Raw genomic sequence first — 13,719 nt, forward strand, 5'->3', positions numbered from 1 at the left:
TCGGTCAGACGACAGCGCCGCCGGGTCCTGCGGTTTCTCTGGCAGCTTGGAAAAATAGAAACAACAGAGAGGGTTGGCTACTTTTTGCTGAAACAGCAGAGAAAGTTCGGACTCGGCCGGTACCGCCGTGAACCCATAACAACAGGCAACATCCGAGCAAGTATCAGGTAGCGTGATTAAATAAACACCATTGGACTGATTTGATTTCTTTTATTTTGCCACCTCAACACTCGTTTGTGGGAGTCGTCTCGTCTCTCTCTCCAGGTCGGATGCAGTGGGAAAACGAGACACGGAAGTCGCTGCTGAAGAAAACGATCGGATTTGTCGGGTGTGGCGGCACGATCGCCGTCTGCGTCATCAGTGCGCGCGCGTCTTGGTCAGCCTACGCGATCTTGGGACCGGACGCCCTCGTCTCTTTTTTGTGTCTCTCTCATTCAGTTCCCTCGTCGTCTTAATTGTCAGGTCTCATTATTTTTGAGATCTTGATGAGCTGCATGCGTTCACACATGTCTTAGAACGCCACGTTTGTGGTCATATAATCGAACTGCACCAGAGCACGATTGGAAAATGGAGCGACTACTTGAATTGCAAGCAACTTTACTGCAAAGGCATTATGCCAAACTACTCCTAGTCGAGATTAGGGTGAGCATTAACTTGCCGGTTAAGACTAACCTTCTTCCTAATCTTTGCGGAATACAAATCCATGCACTGCAGAGTTTAGTTGTTCAGTAGACATCTACTAGGACATTTTTCCCAAGTTCAACTCTAACCTCTCGTGGAATTCTAGCTACATACTGATTTGTTTGGAGAATAACGAGTCCGGCGTACATTTGTTTCTACCGCGTTTCCAAATTCCAACAATGTATCTTTTGTAAATCCTAGGCAGCCAATGCTGGTGACTCGCATGAGAGCCATGAAACGACCATACAAGTTCCAAAGAGGCACAACCCACGACCGTATCCGGGCAACTGCGACGTGGTGTGCCTGCCACGTGCATGCATGGTTGACTACCGACCGTATCGGGGCATCCGGTCGGCACGTGAGCGTGTTCGTGTGTGCTACTGCTACCGCCTACCGCCGAGAAAGAGGCGCGACGTGGTGTGTCTGCTCTGCTGGCTGGAACTGGGCGCAGGTTTGACGGATGGCGCAGGGGAGACGGCGTCGTCCTCGTCCTCGTCCTCATCCCCAGTCCCCCATGATGATCGAGCACGAAATAAACGCGATAGTATAGCACCAATGCAGTGCAAGCTGGCGTGGGAGAAAACTGTCCGTCTACAGTATTTTTCTCTCACAACAAATCAGCCGGCTTTAATACCAGCCGAACGGTTTGTACGGAACTTATTGCAGCTCACCCGCCGGTCCCTGTATAACAGGAAGAAGTGGTCTTCCAATGTGTAACCATCTACGCAGACGGTTTGATCAGTTGAGTGTCATAGTCTGTGTTGTGTTGGGACTAGTTCTTAGCGTGACCACGCATGCACGGTTTGAGGCTTGAGATCTTCACCACTACAATGCATGCGCTTTGACACTTGACATTGGCTACTTCATTCTTGCATGCTGCTCTAGTGCCCTATTCTCCGTGTTCACATTTATAAATTTATTTATCACAGAGAGGGCTAACCGAGTACATGGTCAAGTCGGTGGCTTTTGCCCATCACAAAAATGTACCCTTTCTCTTAGTTTTTCTGCGAAATGTGATTGCTTTTCTTTCTTACACTAACACATCAAGTAAAAAATAAAAAGTTGATTCAACACGACCCTTGTCTCATGCGTTTTTTCCCAGCGAATCATCATGCAAGGTTGATCAGCACTAGCCACCAGTAGAAATACGAGGATAGAGCTTTTCGGACTATTCCAATTCAAGGACAAGAATTCAGCAGTCTTTGGTTGCAAAACGAAGGCAACACCTAAAGGAGGTCCGCGTACTATCATGTAGGTACGAAGCAACTACGCTGCACATCGCTGGCTTCGTCACCGTCTATGAGGCCTTCCTCGGGATGGAGCCGCACGTGGACCTCTTCTAGTTCTTCTTCTCCAAGAGAGCGATGGTGGACTGGAGTTCGGCCGAGATTGCTCCGGTCGGAGGCTTCGCCCTGTAGAGGAAGCCACGCGTGGGAGGCTCGTATCCCGCGTACTCCCCATGTGATTCCAACCGGGGATGGCATGGGGAGTGGTTCTACATTAGGAATCCGGTGGGGGCGCTGTTTCCGGCGTTTACCGGTAGGAGGCTGGTGAAGCAGAAGAGTTGGTCGTGGGGCTACGCCCACACGGAGAGGCACAAGGTGGAGGTCATCGAGAAGGAGCTCCAGAAGCTCGTAAGGGACGACCTTGATGGGGTGCGGGTGTTCCACACCCTTTACCGCCGTCGGGTCATGCCGTTGGCGGAAAGAACGCACCCGATGTGGAAGTACGACGGCCGGTCGGACCCCGACCGCGTGTCACCGGAGGAGCTGCCGGACGATGAGATCTGGAGTCGCATCGGCCGAGTGCTGCAGCCGAGGCCTAACGTGACGGTGGTGGGAAAACCCATACTGTTTAATGCCTTGATCGTGCCCTCGCTGGTATGCTCCCTCACTTTGCTCGTGCTTTTTCCTCTTCCCCTCTTCTTTTTTGATTTTGGTTCATTCGTTTCGTAGGGGCGTGGGAGCACCTTCCCAAGGGGGCGGCGGGCCAGGCCCGGCAGGCCACTTAGAAGGAGGCGGCAGATGCCCGAAAGAAGAAGAGAACCAAGGAGGTTCAGCGGAAAGAAGAGAAGAAGAAGGAGGTCGCCCGGCGCGTGAAGGCCGGGGAACGTAGGAGCGACGTTGAGTCGAAACTCACGTCAGATGATCCTACGGATCTAGACGACATGGTCTTCTCCGACGAGGAGGAGAGCCAGGAGGTTGTTGCGACCTCGGTGGTGCATCACGACCCCACGGCGACGTCTGCTGGTGGGGAGCAGGAGGCATCAAAGAAGCGTGCGGCTAGCGCGGACGCCGTTGGCGAGCGAGCGACGAAGCGGATGCGGTCACCGCGCCCCTCGGCGGTGTTGCCACCTCCATCGTTGCTTGTGGCGGACGTGGCTGGACGAGCCGGGCGGTCAGAGGAGCGGCCCAGCGAATGTGCAGCGGCGGGATCAGTGCCGACGTCGAACTTGCGGCCGGAGGAGGCCCCGCCTGCCGTGAATGTGGCCGAACAGTCCAGGCGGTCCGTGGGGCAGACTAGCGCCCGGTCATTGCGTGACTCGCAGTCGGGAGACGCCCCGGCCGCTGCTCCGGTCGGGGAGCCCCGAGCCAGAGGTCATGGAGATCCACAGGCCGGGTAGGAGCAGGTTGGGTTGGCTCCGACCCTGTCCGAAGTGAGGGGGCGTGGGTCATAGTCCAGGAGCGGTCCTCGTCCTATGGGCGCATCGAGGTCGTTGTCGGCCTTCAGAGTTGTGCCGCTCACCACCCGGTATGTCTTTCTCCGTTTTCTTTTGGTTTTTTGCTGGCTGAGCTTTTTGTTGGAGTGTGACTGGCCCATACCTTCCGTCAGTGGCTTGGGGATGCCAAAGATGAGTATTGCCCCGACTGCCATGCAGGAGACCTGGAAGCCCGTTCTGCAGTGTGTCGCGGTGGCAAGACCTTCCGTTCCGGGGATGGTGCCCTCTGGCTCGGCTGTCGAGGAGGCGGTGGCTGTGGCATCGGTGTTAGCGGCGATCTCGGTGCCAGTGGCGTCGGAGGTGACTCTCGCAGTGGAGGCAAGGGAAACCAAGCTTCCTGCCTTGTCGGGTAGAGGGTCACGCGGCTCGCCCTTGCCGTCTGAGCCAAATGCGTCGAGGGAAGACATGGCCGGTCCAGGGTTGGGATGCTCAGCGGCGGCCCAGGTCAACATGGTGGTGGAGATCCCGTCTGATGATGAGGCGGATGTCCCAGGGGAGTCGTCGGCGCCGTTGCAGCAACCCACCGGGGATGTCACGGTGGAGCCGTTGGTGCTGTCATGGAGCCTCGTGGTGGTCTAGTCGGTGGCTAGGACCTCTGGCGGGCCGGTGATGTCACCGCGGGACTTGGCGGTGGCATGATTGGAGGCTAGGCCCTCCGACGAGGTGTCGGAGGGTGACCAGGAGTGGCCCTGCCTCGAGCATCCAGCGAGCGCGTGGTTCATCCTTCGGGACTCCTGGGAGCGTCAGCTCTAGGACATCTTCGGAGGGCAAGGGCACGTCATAGTATCAAAACTCACCAAGCTGACCGCGCAGCTTGAAAGCGCCCGAAAGCGGGCTTTGTTTGCCCGGCAGTTGGTTGAGGGCAACATGCAGCTTGCGGCGGAGGTGAGTTTCTGGTACTTGTCTTTTATCCCTGAATCCCTTGTCGATTGTTTTTAGCGTGCTTACCTTTCATAGGAGATAAGGAAGACATCGTCCCGCAAGTCCTACTTCCTCTGGTTGGAGTATGCCCGGATGGCCGAGCTCGAGCATCGGGCGGAGTCCGCTTGCCGCAAGTCCTAGGACCGGGCGGAGGGGCAGTGTGCGGAGGAGCGGGCGACTGCGGTCGAGCAAGGGCTCGAGGTGGCAAGGGCCCGCTAGGCGGAGACTGAGGTGGAGTTGTGGGCGTCTCAGGCGAACACCAAGGCGGCGCTTCAGGAGGCCTTGGCGGCCCTTGATTCAGAGCGTGCCGCCCTGGAGTCAGCGGAGAAGGCCCTGGAGGTGGAGCGGAGGGCCCGGTCGCAGGCGGATCGAGAGATGCGCGCGCTCCGAGGCCGGGTGATAGAGACGGAGGACGCGAGTGCTTGGCTGTGTGAGCAGGTGGCCCAGCTGCGCGAGCAGGTGGCTCGGCAAGTGGTGGATCTCTCCACCCTTGAGGCTTCTCACGTCGGTATGTCACCTTTTTGGTTTTTGTTGTGTTGGCTTTTCCCTCAGCCTGTTTCTAAGCTCGTTGCTCTTCTCACAGAGCTGGGTGGAAAAGTGGAGGTGCTGGAGCAGGACCTGGAGATGACCAAGGCGATGCTTGGGTGGCATACGGAGGAGCTGGCCAAGTCCCGTGAGGAGCGCCGTGCTCTTGAGGGGGATCTCGACCAGATCCACAACGTTGCCCAGCACATCGTTTTGGAGATCTTTGGATCAGCGCCGAGCACCAGCGCACCCACCGTCCAGTTGGCGGAGGTCCCAGGGGAGGTCCGAGATCTCATCAGATCCAGGCTGTTCTATGGAGCGTCGGGAGTGCTGACCGCGGTGGGGATGCACCATCCGCACCTGGACTTCGCCACCATATGTAGCGGATACGCTGAAGGCATGAGCATGGCGGACATCCAGTCGATCGGGGAGTGCTTGCTGCCGCACGCGCGGTCGGTGGCAGATCAAGTCTCCACCGAGTGGGTGATGGATGTCCGTCGTGAAGACCTAGCCAAAAGCATGCGTGGAGAGGATGCTGCAGAGCTCTCGGATGGCGAGGAGCCTAGGTCGGAGGTGAATGTCGCCCCGGTTTTGGTCGAGCCGGATGCCGTGCCGTCGGGAAGTGAGCAGCCTACGCATTCGTCGGTTGCACCGTCGTCGGATGTCACCGGGCCAGCCCAGTAGTATGTAAAAATATAATAGTAGTTAGTAAATGCAGGAAGTTTTAAGTTCATGGGGAAGCCCCCGTGTAAGACGTTTCATGGTGTGTTTTAATGACTGCAATTGGTTTTTTGCTTTTGTAATGGAGTTGCTCTGTTCGGGGAAGCTTGTTCCCTTTTGTTCCTTAGTTCTCCCTTGGCATAATTTTGTTTTAAATTTCTTTCTCTCTCGTACCTACCCGTTTGTTCTGTGGGCTGCAACTTTACAAGCCCGGGGCATGGCCCGCGAGGCTCGGATGGTCGTAGCCATAGAAAAAGGCGGGGTGCGATCAGTCAGAATGTTCTAAAGCAAAGTTACGTAAGGTAAAACAAAGGAACGAACTACCCTTTTACTCAGGTAGGAAGGAGTTTCTTTATACAAAAGCAAAAGAGTACTTAAGGTAAAAAATAACAAAGGGGTAGTAGAGCCCCTGGTGGAGCCCCCGAGCGCTCCGAGCCGAACAGTGTTCGGGTCGTGGTGCTCTTGTAGGAGCATTCGCTAAGTAAGGTAAGACTGAAACTTAGGAAAAGAAGAAAAGACATAGCTATTCTAAGGTCCACGGAGGGGGCGTCGTCGTCGTCGTCCTTCAGTCGGTGCTTTCCCGTCTTCTTCCTCCTTTGGCCCGCCAGCCTACCTCAGCAGGCGCCTGAGGAGCTGACAGTCCTTGTAGAGATGGTTGACGGAATAGTTGTGGTAGGTGCACGGGCTCTCCATGAGCTCGTGAAAGTGGCCCAGAGAGTCTTGCTGGGGCTGAGTGCTCGCGTAATCTGCTGCGGCGGCTAACACGGAGTTGGCCGGTCGGCGGCGATCCTTTCTGTTCTTCTTTCCCCTCTGTGTGGAGGGGCCCTCGTCTTGATCCTGGCGCTTGGCCTTACCTTTGTCGTGGCCCTCGTTGAAGCGCGGCAGAAAAGGCGCTTGCTAGGGGTGTTGGACAAAGGTCCGTGGTTCTAGGCTGTCAGGGCTAGGACTCCGATCGACGCTGCGCGCGTCTTGGTTTGGTCTGAGCCACGCGTAGATGGGCGGTCGGCACGGGGCGGTCGTTAAGTCAAGACAAGGAGCGGTTGCGGCTTCTTGTGCCGCAATCGGCGGTTGTGGCGATGACAGGGTGTAGTGCCCCGTCTGCTGCGTCCCTGTTCCCTGAATAGGGAGCAAGGTCGTGGGTCGGCATCGCGATATGGAGCACTCCGCTTGCTGAATGATGGCGGTCTAAAGCAGTGCCTGGAGGTTCTGGTGGATTGCTCATCCATGAGGGTCGTTTGGCTCGGGCAGGTCACGCAAAAGCATTGCCGCGGCGGCAACGTTCTGACTGGCCCGAGCGAACTACGGGGGATTGGTCCCCTGAATCAAGGCGTTGCACTGGGGCTGACGGGCGCGACCCCAAGCGCCGCTCGTTGGTCTATGCGCACGGGACGTAGTGTGGTGCGCCGAGCGCGTTGGTGCGGTTGGTGGCTGATGCGGCCACTGTCGTCGTAGATCCTCATCGTGCTCACGTGTGAGCTCGGGGTCTCTGCGTGAGGACCCGGCAGGGCATGGGTCCAGAAGGACTCCATCACCCCTAGCGGCTGTTCCAAGGCGTCTGCCATAGCGTACTCCCAGGACCGACGGTGGCTAGGTGCCACGTCGCCGATGCTAGAGCCGTCACTCCCGACGTCGTCGTCCATGATGTCGAGGAAATAGGTGGGAGCATAGATCGCCATCCCCACAAACTCAGACATGAGGGGGTGCGGTGCCAGCACCTTTTGGAGTCCCCGGGCGTATGCGTCCGCAGAAGACACAAGGCCATAGGGGAACCGGCCGTATGGTGGAGCGGGGTTTGAGCAGAGAGTTTGCTCGGAATGAAGCGCAGATGCCGCGCCGTCGAAGGTGCGTGTCCCAGAGTCGATGGAGGACGTCCCTCCGATGGGTGCCGGGTCGCGAGCCTCCTCGCGGAGGTGGAGTACGCCGAGCCGGTCGGCGACGAAGTCCAGGCTCCCAAAGTGGAAGGCCTGGAATGGCTCAAAGGCGGGTGGAACCCGCATCCCGGCGGGCCAGAGTGCGGGGAACTCCGGCGAGCCGAAACGAATCGTATCGTCGGAGCCTGCCACGGCGAAAGTGGCGGAAAAATGGGCCATCCGATGACCAAAAGGTGTTGAACGTACAACGTCTTCCCCACGGACGGTGCCAACTGTTGGTGCAGAAAGTGACCAACTAGTAAATATTTATAGTTTTGTTGTACGTTGTGATCGGAGGTGGCCTAGCACTCAATGACATAGGATTTATACTGGTTCAGGCAACGTGCCCTACGTCCAGTCGGGGTCGGTCGGCGACTTTATTTCTAAGCCCAGGTGCTCAAAGTCTATAGTGGGGTTACAAACGAGAAGGAGAAAGGAGGGGATATACAAGAGGTTCAGAAGGCTCCGACCGAAAGGGTTGCGGTCGGAACTCGGTGGTACTGCGGTTGTAAGGGGTTGGTGTCGATCTAGTGAGTCTGAGCTTGAAGAAGTCGATCTCCCCCTCGGGGGAGGGAGCACATCCCCTTTTATAGATGAAGGGGATGGCTCTTTACAGGTGAGAGGGAGAGAGTACAGATATTTCTAAGCCTTGCTGCCTACGGTGATGAAAACTGGATAATGGTTGAAGCCCCCCAATACTGTCGATGTCGCTGTCGGATGTCGGATGTGCACGGGAGGTCGTGCTATCTTCTTCAGGAAGAATGACGCCGGTACCTGCAAGATACTTCTGGATGCCTAGTGGCATGTGAGGAGCTGTGCTATGTTCACCCGGTATGGCAAATCCTAGAGCCCATACCGCAATCGGTGTCCAGAGACACGCGGAGGGGGCTTACCATATGGGAGTTTCTAGCGGTCCCTACAATACTTTGTGTCAGGGTGGCTGTAGAAGCACTGCTTCGTGCAGGGTATGGTCCCTGGTACAGTGGTGTTGACTTGCGAGCCATGCCTTTCCTTTCTCCGCACGCCTTCTGGTTCTTTCCGAGCGGGCGTCCCCGATCGGATGGTCCCCATTCGGTCCTGGCGCGCCAGTCGGAGAAGAGCGGTGAGCAGGCTTCCCGCGAGCCCCGGTCGCGGGGTCGGAGTCACGGAGTCGGAGTCCGAGGCGGTCCTCGGGTCAGGCTTTTGAGTGGAGGCCGTGCGGAGGCAGCCGGGGCCTGACGCTAGCGCTCTGATCGGAGAGGCCGTTCGGAGCTGGCCTGAGCCTGAGCTAGTGCTCCGGTCGGAGAGATGGGCCGAAGGCGGCCTGGGCCTGAAGCGAGTGCTCCGGTCTATTGGTTTTAGACTTTCGGCCGGTCCAGAAGAAAGAAAGGCCGTTTCCCTGGACCGAGCCCTGACGTGGAAGCCGGTCTCCGAGGGACCCCGGGTTTATGAACCCGACAATATGCAAATCTCATCCTGTACAATAAAGATACAAAGTTTCAAAGTTTGGGTCTTAATTCCTTCAAGTCTACAGGAAGTGTCGGTGATGTAATTTATTTAACGTTTGTTCTTTTTGAACTACGAAAGTTTCTATAAACCCATTTGAGTTTCGTCAGCATAATTATTGTGCTGGTACAGATTGTCAAAATATGTCTAGTTTCCAATATTATTGTTGAAATTCATTGGTCCGGTGTGAAACCGTGCATGATGTTCAGTAATCAGTCATATATGATCGATGGACTTGGTCTTCAACTGAATTTCACAAAAATAAATGTATATACCTCACCTTTCCAAATTGCATTTCATTTTAGTTTTTTTTTGTGACTTTCATTTTAGTTTATTCTAAGTCAGACTTTTGTCACTTCGATCAAGTTTATCGGCGGACCCAGGGCCCGGCGACCCTGGGCTGCCGCCCGGACTCATCGGCACCGATTCTTCTATATAAAATCATTGTTTTGCCTGTATAGTTAAGAGATTAAGCATAATCTCGTATTTAGCCATTAGACTCGCCCGGTATTACAGAAAGTTCTAGGTTCGCTACTGTTCAAGTTTATAGAAAAATGCACAAACATATAAACATCAAACAAGATTCATGTAACGTCCCGACTCAAGAAGACGGCTAAGGCCCACTCTACACATTGAATGAACCACACCTGCTAATTAACTCTCTTGCGCTTTCATCCTCGCTTCGCGCAAAAGGATCGATCCGGAGTTAACAACCTCTAAGGTCTAGGCTTTTAACTTGGCTCATCTCTCCTCCAACTTTCAGTGTGGTACTAAACTTCGCCGCTACACCCCGAAGTTACAGTGTCGCGAATTCGGTCCGGCCCAACTGGCCCATTAGGCTGGGTCTCACATCCACCCACCCTCAAAGGATTCGACGTCCTCGTCGAATGCTGAACCAAGCTACACCTAGTAGGACAAATGTCCAGGACCGACTCTCTTGGCCTACGTTTGTATTTCCAGTTCCCCGGCCCAAGTGTCATGCCCTCACAGGAGCCATGCACAACCTGTCCAGGCTTCCAGACCAAACGCAACCGTGAAACCGCGAGAGTTGGCTCTGACTATCATTTGTAACGCCCCGACCCGGAAAAACAGCTAAGGCCCACTCTACATGTTGAATGAACTCACACCTGCTAATTAACTCTCTCGCGCTTTCGTCCTCGCTTCGTGCAAAATGATCGATCCGGAGTTAACAACCTCCCAGGTCTAGGCTTTTAACTTGGCTCAGCTTCCAGGTATGGTACTAAACTTGCCACTACAGTATCCCCTGAAGCTACAGTATCACAAAATTGGTCCGGCCCAACTGGCTGTGCTGGGTCTCACAATTCACTAGATACATCATTAAATATATTTGATAGTGCATTTATTTGATAGTTTAGAGGTTAATATATTAAAAAAACTATTCAAGTTAGACAAGTTTGACTTAGAGCAAAACTAAAACGATTTACAATTTAAAACATAGAGAGTACGGATTTAGTGTTCAAGTAAGAAAATCAAAAGGTTTCGATTTACTAGTCAATGAATTTTACCATGGAAGGCAAAGAGTTTCCAAGCTACTACTAAGTAACATAAATCCTTGGTTTCTTGCAGCCAACATTTGAACCTAAAGAGCTATACGTTTTCTATAAAATATTGGAACTAACAGAAAATTACCTATTCATTAAAAGAATAAAACAGATATATATGAGATAAATTAATTTCATAAAATTTGGGACATTGGATACAACACATGTTATCCATATCTGTCCATAAAAATACACATGGTACAATGTAAAATAAGTAACAAAAAAATATGTTGGGGAAGTCTTTAAACCTTTTGTTGTTTCACATTATATTTGCATATTTATCATACTAGATCCAGATAACAATATATATAATTACTTCATCCCTCCTGAAATACAAGGGCATGCATATATTTTAAAATTTAAACTTTGCTATCTTTAACAAATAACTAGTCTAATCATATCAAAGTTTATACTACAAAAATGGTTATTGCATTTGTATTTGGAATGATCAAACTTTTGTTACCATAAATTATACTTCCTCCATTCTAAATTGTAAGTCACTCTGCCTTTTCAAGAAACGTTGTTTTTATTATGCACCTAGATACATATTATGTCTGCATATATACTGAGAACTATATATCTAGAAAAGCCGTAACAATTATAATTTTGAATGGAGGGAGTATATTATAAGAAAAAATAGTGGTCAAAGTGTGTTTTTGAAGACGTACCAAGTTAAATCATGCCTTATATTTTGAGACAGAGAGTACCTACTTGAGTTTGTCATACAAGAAGCAGAAGTCCATTTGTTTGTACTAAGAAAAAAAATCACAGCCAGCAGTCATATGTGATGACTCACTTCACTAAAGAAAAAAGAGACATCATTCACAGACCCAAATAACACAACCAAAACAGGATGTCCAACCTCACCTAAATCTATCCACAGCCCAATGCGAGAATATATATCAAATGAACTTTCTGGTTAAATAATTCTAAGAACATCAGATGTGGTGATTCACAAAGTTACTTGTAATTCAGTTCTCATGCACACATGTGCGTACTCATAAATAAAGTTGCATTTAATTTAACATGTATTGGAGGATTTGCATATATATGAGGCACTAGTAAGAACAATTATATATTCCATCTATCTATGCATATATGCATATCAAATTCAAAATAAATAACACAAGATGCCAACATATATAAACTAATAGAAAATATATACACTGTCATGTTCCTAAATTAAGATGTACTTAATTATCCACTGTACGGTTGTAAACAAACAAATAATGATTTTTCCCCCTATTGTTAAGATATGATGCATTATATGATTTCCATGAGTACTCTGTAAACTTGAGCAAATGTAATATGTTTGCATCGATGGCATGGTTCAAAGCACACACAGTAAGCCCTCTAGCATACAATATATATGCATGATACAACTGACTAGGTGAGAGTTGTACCAACACAAACATATATGAATTTTTCTTTGGAATGCAGCTACGTGCGCATATACGTAACTCATACACGTAGCTAAAATGATCTTATTTGGAATGTAGCTGACATATACCCATTGCCACGGTGAATAGGTTAAAATGTGAAACATAATACCACTCTTTCAAGTTTGAACCATCCATGCTAAGTTGCCAACACACCGAAAAGAAAAAGGGAAATAGAGAAAAGACGTGAAGATATATACCCACATGTAGCCAGAGGCCACATTAGCGAGGAAAATGAGTGAGACAAAGACGTTGATGAATCCAACACCGCCATGCAACGAGTCAGATAGACACACTGCAACAGCAGTATGCAAAAAATGTCTTTAATCATCTGACATACAGTTTTATTTTATTTTTTCTACATGTACATGAGTGGCGGTAATTATTTGCAAAGCCACATCTTCGGAGGACTGTTTTATGGTCAGTCGTGTAATAGCTTATTCTACATACTACCGCCCCAAGTTTACCAAAATTGAGACCAAAACCTCTAAATTTTCATTATTACAATGAAAAAAAGTAATGAAATGAACCAATCCCCTCCCTGTTAATGAAAAAAAAAGTAATGAAATGCAGGCCATCGCTTCGAGAAGAAGCTGGTCTGAATAGTAGCCGATGCTCCGTTCAAAAATTCACAGCCTCGAAACGATCATCTGGCGGCGTTGTGGCTGCAGGCGCTGTTCCATTTCTTGAATCCTCTCCATCACCGCGTTCGCTGCCGTTAACACCAGGTCCGCCAAGTCACTGCAGATCGCCATTGCAGAAAGATGGAGTCAGTTCAAAGCTAGTTGCATCATTGCATGCGTTCATATATATATAAAATAAAATGCATGCACGCTGAGGTCAGAGCTGAGGCTAGCTAGAGGACGAGGTGAGTCAGTGAGTGCCTGAATAATGTCAATGGCGCGTGCATGGAGAATTGGAGATGGAGTTGCAAATGAAAGGGCGGGCACACGTACTCTTTGGCGGGGTCGTGGGTGAGTCCGACGGTGTACTTGGCCTCCTTGAGAGCGATCCTGAAGCGCTCGATGTCCCGGGTCGTGTTTGCTTGGGAGTCGAGCACCTCCTGCCGCAGGATGAGCTCCGTGGGCTTGATGCCGTAGAAGATGGGGATGAGGAGCTTGCGTGACTCCACGATGTTGGCGAGCTCGTGGAGGCAGAAGTCGGAGTCCGAAGTAGCTGCGGGGAGAAAATGACCACGGCGACCCTGCACTGTCTGATGCCCTCGTTGATGCTCTCATGGAGCCTGTCGCCGGGGCGCATGGACTTGCTGTCCAGGAAGGAGCGGACCCGCCCCCCGCTGAGGTGCTCGAGGCGGTCGTACAGGAGGCGCGCCACGTTGTGCTTGGTGTCCACCCCGCGGTGGTTGATGAACACGTCGTACTCCTTGGGCGCCGCGGGCCTCTCGTCGTCGACGCGCCGCGTCGCCCACCGCTCGGCGAGCTCGGTGTTCCCCATCGCCGCCTCCGCCGATGCGTTTAGCAGCGATGCGATGCCGCAGTCGTCGCTGATCACGGCGGACGACCTCTGTGGCGGTAGTGCGGATGACGCCATTGGATTGACGGAATGCGGGCGGGCCGGAGAATGAAGCTGTGTGAATTCCTTCCTCGCCGGTTTTTGGAATGTAGCTAGGGCTGGGAGGAGTGTGACCGAGGGCCTCGATCGACCGACGATCGTGTGATGAAAGCACGTCGAGAGGCCGAGATCGGCGTACGTGCGTGCGTGCTGTCGGAGACTTGGATCCGGAGCCGATTGAGATT

The 13,719-nt window shown here is 51.9% G+C and overlaps 1 pseudogene; it reads right to left on the reverse strand.

Annotated features, from left to right (window-relative positions):
- Positions 1 to 12,591: 12,591 nt before the first annotated feature.
- LOC136549059 (probable 2' cyclic ADP-D-ribose synthase BdTIR) lies at positions 12,592 to 13,513 on the reverse strand (annotated as a pseudogene).
- Positions 13,514 to 13,719: the final 206 nt, after the last annotated feature.

The sequence above is a fragment of the Miscanthus floridulus genome, chromosome 4, assembly GCF_019320115.1.
Source record: "Miscanthus floridulus cultivar M001 chromosome 4, ASM1932011v1, whole genome shotgun sequence".
Lineage (NCBI taxonomy): Eukaryota > Viridiplantae > Streptophyta > Magnoliopsida > Poales > Poaceae > Miscanthus > Miscanthus floridulus.